The sequence below is a fragment of the Euprymna scolopes genome, chromosome 35 (genome assembly GCF_053919585.1).
Source record: "Euprymna scolopes isolate OS-2025 chromosome 35, ASM5391958v1, whole genome shotgun sequence".
NCBI lineage: Eukaryota > Metazoa > Mollusca > Cephalopoda > Sepiida > Sepiolidae > Euprymna > Euprymna scolopes.
In genome coordinates this window covers 20,156,375-20,166,917 of record NC_136516.1, presented here as the reverse complement: position 1 = coordinate 20,166,917, position 10,543 = coordinate 20,156,375, and the positions used below count along the sequence as shown (strand labels likewise).

Below are 10,543 nucleotides of genomic sequence, written 5' to 3'. Positions count from 1 at the left end.
TATTTATTTTTCCTCCCTACACCCGATAAGAATTCTTCCCAATCCCCACTAGGGATCTTCCCACTTGTTTTCGGTGCCCCGGAAAATCAGTAGGTGATCTAACTTTCTAGATTAGCTCAGGGAGGGACCTTACTAATAATGCACTAAGCAATTTTATTTTTTGCATATTTTTTCTAGATTCCTCACTCCCCAACACAAACTGTTTTTCTTCCAAATTCAAGAACTTTTTATTTTCCAATGAATTGAACTTTTTTCACTCTCACACACACGCACACACACACATTTTAATAATAAAAAAAAAAATTTGCATGCACACACACATACACACACATACAGAAATTGTATATATATCCTTCACTGGGGTTTTCATTAGTTAGTTTAGAGTCCACAGAGTGAATGAGGTATTTTGGTAAATGTTGCCAGTCAAGAGTAAAGACGCCAAAGACTCCATTTTCACTTTAGTAACAAAGACCCTGCAACATTCCCCATCCCAGATGTTATAGGGCCTTGTGCCTAAATTTGTTTTGTAAATTAAAATTTTACTTTTAATTTATTTTGATTTTACATTGAATTATCTTGATTGTAATTTTCATTTTCACGAAATAAATTATATAAACAAGATCAAAGTGTAGTATCTGTTAAATAAGCAAATAAATGCCCTTTTCTTGGCCTTTTGGCCAAGATCAAAGTGTAGTATCTGTTCCGGCAGATACTGCAAGCAAAGACCATATGTGGGGGCAGCACCACATATAAGACCTTGGTCAATGTAGGGGCAACCTTTCATACCAATTGTCACTATCCAGCTCCCCTACTCCCCGGGGAGTTGGTCTCCATTTCCCCTTCACTCCTCACATTAAAAATCGGCCTTGTGCCTAATTTGCTCAGTGGGGGAGCAAATAAATAACATAAATACCCTTTCTTGGCCTTTTTGGCCAAGATCAAAGTGTAGTACCTGTTCTTACTACATGTTGTACTTATGTTTGTAACTTTGTGATATAAAGTGGGGGATCACTTTTCTGTATTAATTTAATGTAAAATGATCATCCACTTTACAACCAGTCAGTCTCAAAGCCATTCAAGTCATTCTTCAGATCATTCAAGTTGTTTTTGAAGGATTCCAGTTATTTTTTTAAGCATTCAAGTCATTCTTAAGGTCATTAAATTCATCTTTATGTTCATTAAAGTCATTCTAAGTCATTTTCTTTTTATTTATTTAAGTCATTTCAGCCCATTTTTCGGTCATTTTAGTTTATCTTTAAGAATTTCATATCAATCCTACATTCACGCATTCATTCATTACACGAGAGCATGTGACTAATGGCCTTGTTTCTTTGAACATTAAAAAAAAAAAAGAAGCAAAACTTAACACAATCATCAGCAAACAGAAAGTCTACACAGAATTATTTTTCACGCTAGAAACTTATTGAGATTACCACATTATTTTATTTGGTGAAGAGTTTTTTTTAATGTTTTGAAGTTTCCAGGGAATATAACTCTAGCCCCGTTTGTCAAAAATTGATATCGGAAATAATAATTCCAAATAAATTAAATTAAATATATTATCAATATAATTGTTATTTAAAGTTGATTAAATAACAATCTTAAATAGAACACTTATTACAATTCTCTCGCTGGAAATAGTAACTAACATACAGCTATTTAGTAAAATCGATTTCCCTTAACATAATATGCATTGGAGGTTACCTATTAATCGTATGTTTTGCAAGAACCACACACTATATATAGAAATAAATGAAATAGTAAAGTAATGGGCCGTTTGTATATATAATTCAAATTGTGAACAATTAGGAATATGAATTTATGTGTGCATATATATATATATATATATATATATATATATATATATATATATATATATATATATATATACACAGGAATATGAATTTATGTGTGCATATATATATAATATATATATATATATATAATATATATATAGTTTTAAATAAAGTACTAGGCGGAAGTTTCTCGAGAGCTCTTTCGGCTATATAGCCGAAAGAGCTCTCGAGAAACTTCCGCCTAGTACTTTATTTAAAACTATATACAAATTCTGTACCTCCAAACATTTATTTATATATATATATATATTTATATATATATATATATATATATATATATATATATATATATATATATATATATACAGGAATATGAATTTATGTGCGCATATATATATATACATATATATATATATATATATATATATATACACACACACACACATATATATATTAGTGATGGGGCAATTCCAATATTTTTCTGGATTCCGATACAATTACAATTCCTATTGTCTATTGCTTTAATCTTTTGACCGATATTCTCGCACTTATTTTTGGTCACATTATGTAATTTTTTTTATAAAAAATGTGTTTGTTTGTTTATTTTTGTGCAAGCGTTCAATTCCAGCAAAGCGGTCCCTGCTATCTACAATGATGATAAAATTTGCCACCCAAATTCCAGTGAAGACCTATAGCTATTGCCAGTGAGAAATCAATGACAAGTGGCTGTTGCAATAACACAAAATCATTTGCAAAGGTTTTTGAAAGAGGTAAAGCATACTAGAGATCTGTGGAGACTTGTTGTCACTCAGACTCCAGGGAACACCACCAGTTGTTGTCAGTGAGTAATCGCTGATGATGACCTGTGTGAGAACTCCTAATGAGTACAAATAATTACGGAGCCTAATCGACTAACCCAAAAGGCAGCAAAATCCCACCCTTTCACTGTTGAGGTCTCTAGATGCAGGAAAGTCTTCTACTCTAATAGTCTCTTCTCTCAGAGTGCTAGACTTTGGAATTCCCTCCCTGTTTCCTGCTTCCCTGGCTATACCAACCTGCAGAAGTTTAAATATAATGTGAAGACATCTCGCTGCTCGGCTCTCTACATAGTCCTCACCTATAGACATGGTTCCGAAACAATAGCTATTTACGTCCAAGTGGGTGAATAAGAGTGAAAAATATTTGAACTGAGTAATTTTTTATGACTTGTGTGAGAATTTGTTTTGGGTTAAAAAAAAAAAAAAAAAAAAAAAAAGGAAGAAGAAGATGGAAAAGAAGAAGAGAAAGAAGGAAGCGGGGAAAAAGAAGAAAAGTAAAAAGAAGAAAATGGAAAAAGAAGAAGGAAAAGAAGCAGGACAAAAGAAGGGGAAGCGGAGGAGGAGAAGGAGGAGGCATTACATGCAGAATTCTTTTTAGATGGGTACAAACAGGACAATGGCGTGACCTAAGCGAAATGTTTCGTTATTAACGACAAAAATGTCGCCGGGTGATCGTTTTTATGAATAAAGTGAAATTGATCTGCTGCCGTTAAACTTGTCAAAAATGGTCGTAATGATTGGAGATGTCGTCAAACGTTTACCAAATGAAACCTGAACATCTCTCACGTTTTAATTAAATTTGACGGAAGAGAACAGAGGAATTTCGAAATAATCACTTTTGGGTCAAATTGCGGATGTGAACCAACTAAACGCTCACCTTGGCTGACGGAATGAGAGCAAGCTACTTCCATAGATTAAATGAAAGGTTCCGTTTGAAATTTCTGAGTTTGACAAGATACACCTGAAGAAGGTCGGAGTTGGTTGTTTTTGTTTTACGACATATCAACCCTTTTCATCGATTGAAACGTTGTAAAAATGACACTCAAGACGAAAAGAGTAGTCCAAAGAATTCAGCTAATATGAATAATCAATCCTCATCTAAAAAAATTTCCAAACCGAAACTTCTTTTTTTTTTTAAAAAGCATCAAAGTTGTTTTATGATGTTTTCGTCAGCGTTCATAATTCATAACTATAGGAAAATGCATTGGATGTTGCAAATACTCTTAGTTTCACTTTGATATTGACGTTCGCTGCTTAAGATGAACTCGTTTATCTTGTATACATCTAGAGCAAGCTCTCTTCCACTCAATGTCTTCTTCTGTATCCAGCACTGAATCAAAGTATTTACCTTTGTGTGCGTGTGTGTGTGGTGTCGTTGCTGTAAATAACTGGGTTTTCAAATCAAAGGAATTCAATGATAACTCAGAGATCATCTACAATATGAATCTCACCTGTCTGTTTAAATGTATGTATGTATGTATGTATGTATGTCTGCCTAAAACTTTCGACAGCGGCGACAGAATTTTGACAAGATCGGTATCATTTTGAAGCTCGATCCTTCGTACGACAAATATCGAAAAATTGGCCAAAAACATTAATTCTTTCACCCTCAACTGGGCAGTTTTCTACAAGGAGAGTCAGTTTTTTTGCTTACATTTTTGCAAGTCATTCAAACCTTGTGTCAACGACGTTACATGAAAGACGTTATTTCGACCGCCCGTGACGTCACTACCGCGGTAAGGCGCATCGATAAGAGCGGGGTTTTTTTGGGGGAGGGGGTTTCACCTCTTTTTCTTTTGGTGCGTTGCGGATTTGAGCCTGCTTACTACTCCTATTTTTATTTTTTTTTTCTTGCAATTTTTCTTTCTTTTTTTTTTTTTTTTTTGCTCAACCAACACCCTTACTCACACCTCCACTTTCTTTTCGGCTTTTGCGTCCTGGCTTTGAGTCTGCCTTCCTACTACAACTTGTTTCTTTTGCTCAATACACACCTACAAACACCTGAGCAACACCAAGCACCCAGGCTAGTTTTCTTATAAACAAGAATAATTATTGATAAGATATTTCAGGGTACACTTTGTGCAAAGGAAAGTTAATTCTTTGGTTCTTAATGGTTTCAAGATGCAGGATGCTTTCACTTAGATTCGTTTTTCGGTCAAAGGAAGAAGAGCTTTTCAACTTAGCTCTTTTGCGGAGGTTATCTAACCCTAGGCAAGAGTCTAAAACTGAGGTGTGTACTCTTCAACAATCATCATGCAAAAATCTTTACTTCGTTTGTCACACACAATGGTTTTTTTATGGAAGCCCAATTTCGACCACCGCCTCTTTGAGATTAGCATTTCCTTCTCTATCGTTTGGAGATTACCCCTTCCCTTCTATTGTCTTTCTCTTTCCTTTTATTTCTTCTTCTGAATCTCTTTTCTTTCTTAAACCACATCTCTCTTTCTCTTTCTTCTTCCTTTCTCTCTCACAAACTCCTTTGCTCCAAAGGAATGTTATTATCAGCTATGTCTTTCTATCTTTCAAGTTAATTCTTATCACCTACAAGCTGGTCTTGTTACTTACCATAAAAACATGTGGTCCTCTGCTGATATTTGCATGGATGTCAGCTAGATGTTGACTTTACTGAGAAATTACTTTTTTGTTTACCATATCAGCCATGAAAACATTCATTCTTTTCTCCACAGTTTCGTCCACCTTAAACCTCATGTACGATACCTCACCCAACACTTAGCCGTAAGTAAGGTGTTACACTGGTGCATCTACCACTAGTCTCTCCCTCTTAGACAGAGTCCCAAAAGTCTCCAAATCTAATATGTGTTGCATTGTCAACTAATGATGGAACGATTCCAATATTTTCCCCCTGATTCCGATACAATTACTGATTCTGATTCATTTTAAGTTTTTTTTAATATAGAGTAGTTTTTCGTGATGGTGGGGGTCGGGTTACCGCAAATACCCATGTAATATGTGCATATATTTTTGCAAACTTAAAAATACACTTATGGGCATGACCTATATATAGATTTTGGTTTTAAAATCAACAAATATTTATCATTTTAGCACGAGCTGGGGAAAATTAAGCTTTAAACAAAAACAAAAAAATAAAAATATAAAGGAATCGTTTTGGGCATCGGAAAATAGGTACAAATTTTTCTGATTTTCGATTAATCATCCGATCACTACCAATCAACCAAGCTCCAACCCCTGTCCCATCACTGCAACATGTTTAGTTTGAGCCTAATCTAAATTATCAATGTGTCTAATTTGGGCCGAATCTAAATTATCAATGTGTCTAGTTTGGGCCGAATCTAAATTATCCATGTGTCTAGTCTTGGCCTAGTTTACAAGAACTTTCATGGAATATTCTCTGACGAACTCCCCCCCCCCTCAATGTAAATATTCCAAACTAATCGATCAATGCCATCCGTTCAGTCTCCAAAGACAAAGGATACGTCCTGTAGAGGCAGCTGCACATGTAACTGTGAGACAAGAGTTGCGCAAATCTCCAACCACAACTCTCCGGAATTGGCACTGTTTGAGTTCAGTGGCAAGGAGAAGTCCAGGACGACTGGAAACAATGTTGAGATAAATGGAAATGAAAATAAAAATGACTTTTTTTTTTTTACAAAGAAGTTACCAATTATCAAGGCCCGGAGGCTACTCGAGGATAAGGGCTAATAAATGCACAGTAGTCAATGGAAAAATATCATAGTAATCGTTTGTTGTAACAATTTAGTAAATTTGATTACTTAAGGGCCGGCTCATCAAGAACTTGTTTACATTGAACTTGAAGATGACCATATTGTAGTCAGTTGGAAACCAGGAAAACGGAACAGAGTTCCACAGGCATGCAGTTCTAAGAAAGAAACTTTGTTTATGTAATCTACGTTTAGGTTTAGGCACAAATAAAGAGTGGGGAAAATTATTGATAGTAGTTTCAGACTCCCTCGATCTGGTTTCGGGACACAGAATTAACTTTGGCCCTTGCACTCGGACTCAGGGTTAATGCATTCACCGGCTTCTATTGAAGAGTAAGGGATTTTATCACTGAAAGATGTGCCACCCGACTGATACCCTTTAGATATTTTTTGACCCTCGGGCATCAAGGCTTTTAGCTAATTTCAGTCGTGTCTAGGCAAATAGGTTCCTAGGCTTTTATTCCTTGTAATCCTCTGTGCAAATGGTTACGCAAATACAGCAAAAATGAAAGAGCATAGAGTCGGCAGTCCAGCAGGAAAACAGGTTAGGGTTAGATCAGCAGGAAAACAGAGAGATAAACACAAAATTAGATTTTCATGTTTTTTCTTTTTTTTTGGTTCGGCTTTTTTTTTATAAAAACAATCAACATCTGAACAGCACTGAAATAAAAGCATATAATTAAAAAATAGAATAAGGATAAAATAAAATACCACTGGTATCAAACTTAGAGTCTTTCAGTTTCCCCCGGCAATTAGAAAGTCTGATGGGTTTAATCACATAGATGTTTTCTGGATTGAATGTTCAATGGAATGACCCAACAGATCCCTGGGAATGTAGGAAAGATAAGGGTTTAAGCACAGAGAAATTTTCTCGACTTCAATGGATGACTCAACGGGCCTCGACTGTACCCACGAGTCCTTAAAGAATATAACAAAGTTTTTTTTTTCTTTTCACATAAGACGAGGGGTGGGGATAAGAATTTGCCACGAATCTACAAACGAAGGTTAGCAAAAGAACATATCACGAACCTATTTATTTTTGGCATTATTTGTTATTGCCTCGCTACTCTGGGAGGATGTATCCGATTCGTTGTATAAAAGTCCCAATGTACAGAAATGGTCAGGCATCTCTGATTCCATCCTCACTGTAATATCCAATGAGGGACCTTGTTCCCCTCAGAGCAAGAAATTGACCCTCATCATGTGCGATCACCACAATTAATCCCCCATTTTTTTTTTTCAAGCACAAAGAAAACACGCCCTTTCACACCGAAGTCAACTGAGCGAGAGAGGAAATCTTTCTTTTTTTTTTCCTTTCTCCGATTTAGTTTCACTTATATGAAAAAGACAAACAAACACTTGAAACCAGGGATTTTTTTAAAACTTGGTCAAAATAAAGATAGAAACAATATCCGTTCACAAATCGGAGATATTACAGTCTAAGGAGTATAAGGAAAGAACCCCCAAGAAAAGAGCCTTCCTCAGACATACAAAAACCTGCATGGCCATTTTGCTCTTTATATGTATATATATATACTAGAGGGGGGGTACCCGGCGTTGCTCGGGTGTTTGTAGGTGTGTGTGTTTTTTGGGTAAATGAAAAGAAAAATCGTTGGCCGGGTGTCCCGGGTGTTTGTCTTATAAAAAAACAAAGCCTTGACGCGCAGTTGGAAAAAAATAAAGTGTGAAAAAACGTGCAACTTGGCAGGTGCCCGTTTTTGACGAGTTAATGACGTCAACTTTGAGTGCGGGACAGTCTTTTATTTACCACGAGTCTGTTCGCTTCTTTTTTATACGAAAAAGCTTAATGCACATGTGGCGATCGAAAATAGTTGAATATTTATCTTTTGAAAGTTGGGCAAATTAAATAGACAGGCGACCCCGGTTGTTAACTCATAGATATTATCATTTAGGCGCGATATAAAAAGTTTTAAGAAGTTGTGAGGCGACCGATCAGTTCTCGGAAAAAAGCCTTTCTTGGACATACATGAAAACGTACACACACACACAAACATTTTTGCTTTTATATTTATAGACTAGAGTTGCCCGGGTAGATCTGTGTGTTATGGGGGGGGGGTTATGGGGGGGGGGTTAAAGCAGAACAAAATGGAAACTTAACCCTGTTTAAATATTTAAAAAAAAACGATGTTAAACTTGTTAAAAAATAAAACAAAAAACAGCAATTTCAATATTAAAACTTTAAAAATGGAAAAAAAAAGGGGGGGGCAGGTAGGCTCGAACCCAGAGGCTTGGCTGACAACATACAACTGCACTACGGTGACGGAAGCAATATAAGACGTCAAATTTTGCAATTAAAAAGTGAATGAGTTCAAACAGGTGCTTGATTTTATTGAGGTCAAACAGAATGAAATCCTGCAGTTAACTATTTCTGCGAGAGTTTTTTTTTTGTTTTATTTTTTTCACAAGTGCAGAGTTTTGCCTTTTTATACTGAAAAGCCAAAGACACGCGTGGGCCAATAAATATGGCGAAAATCACACATAAAAGTTGCCCAAATTAAAGATATACGCCAAATCGTTTCGTAAATCTTAGATATCATCATCTCGGTAGCATAATAAAAGTTATAAGAATGAGCGACCAACCCGAGAACCAACGCAAAAAAAAGCCTTTGCCAGACATACACAAAAAATGCACACACTAAAACACATTTTGCCTTTTATATATATATAGACTAGCGGGGGGTATCCGGCGTTGCCTGGGTGTTTGTAGGTGTGTGTGGGTAAAATTTAAAAAAAGTTTTGGTAGGTAAGTATGAGGATCGAACCTGAACCCTTGAGGCAAAATTGGAAATTAAAGTGTGAAAAAAAAAAAAAACTTTGAATTTATTTAATTATTTAGAATTGGCAGGTGCACATTTTAATGAGGTCAACTTTGACTGCAGGGTAGTATTTTATTTACTGCGGGAACGTTTTTTTATTTTGACTTTCCCCAAGATGTTGTGGAGGAAACCAGCTCATCATAAAAAGGGGATTGTCCAAATTGAATAGCAATTGTCTGATATAAGGAAAATATTTCCACATTGATCAAAGCTGATTGCTTTCGGACATCGGGGAAAAAATACGGTCAGAATAAGTGTCGCTTTTATAATACGAAAAAGCCTAATCCACATGCGGCGAGTGAAAACTGTTGGATATTTATCTTTTTAAAGTCGAGCAAATTAAATAGACAGGCGACCCCCATTGTTAACTCGTAGATATTATCATTTATATGTGATATAAAAAGTTTTAAGAAGTTGTGAGCCGACCGACCGCTTCTCGGAAAAAAAGCCTTTTACAGACATGCACAAAAAGCGAACACACAAACATTTTCGCTTTTATATATATAGATATTAATATCATAGCCATTACAAGGCTAATTTTAAAATCTCGATAGTTCGAATTGAGTTGTCTCCCTTTATTTGGCGTTTCCTCATAAAATTTGTGTTTTCTGTATTTTTATGTTGAATCCCAGATTGGCACTGCGGATGCTCATGCTTGGAAGCATTTTATATTACTACTGCTACTACTACAAAAACAAATAAATAAAAAACATCATGTCTGTCATCATACATGTGAAGTTCTGTTTATTTTTAAAATACTTTCATTCAGGAATGAAATAACATGTATTTCGGATCATTGGAAACTTTGTGTTGTGTTATTCAGTCCAAGGGAGACCAGAGTGGTTTATTTCCCTTTCCTTCCGAACGATTTCCAGCGAATGATGTCACCAGATTTGTCCACTCTCGATCTCGTTTGATCGCTGAGACTGGGCTGTTTCTTCGAGAGTCTTGGTTGAGAAGATCCGGTCGGACAGGCTGCTATTCTTTCCATGTTGCTTTTGATAGTATGTGCAATCTGTTGAGCCCTGGTCTCTCAAGTTGACGTCACTGGAAAGTAGAGATCATTTCAAACCAAGAGAAGAAACAAATAAGTCGATAACTGGGCTTGTTGCATAAATATAACAGGATGATTATTCACTGAAGGTGACAAAACTCTGATCATTCATAAGTTTCTGACTCAAGATACAAATGCTTCTATTAGTAACGTTGAGGCGATCAACCGTAAATCTGGGAACTTGTCTCTTCGTAGTGTGGATTCAGTGGCTTGGAACTGAGTGAGATTTAAGTCAAAAGTTTTTCTTTTCTCTGAATGGTGTTGGTTTTCCGGCAATAAGGTTGAGTGTGTCATTGAGGCTATTTTTGCCTTTCATTATATTTTCCTAATTCTCGTT

General features: G+C 35.8%; 2 pseudogenes; both read left to right on the top strand.

Annotated features, from left to right (window-relative positions):
* Positions 1 to 657: 657 nt before the first annotated feature.
* LOC145260127 (U2 spliceosomal RNA) lies at positions 658 to 782 on the top strand (annotated as a pseudogene).
* A 129-nt stretch (positions 783 to 911) lies between these two features.
* Positions 912 to 1,049, top strand: LOC145260066 (U2 spliceosomal RNA; annotated as a pseudogene).
* The last annotated feature ends 9,494 nt before the right edge of the window (positions 1,050 to 10,543 follow it).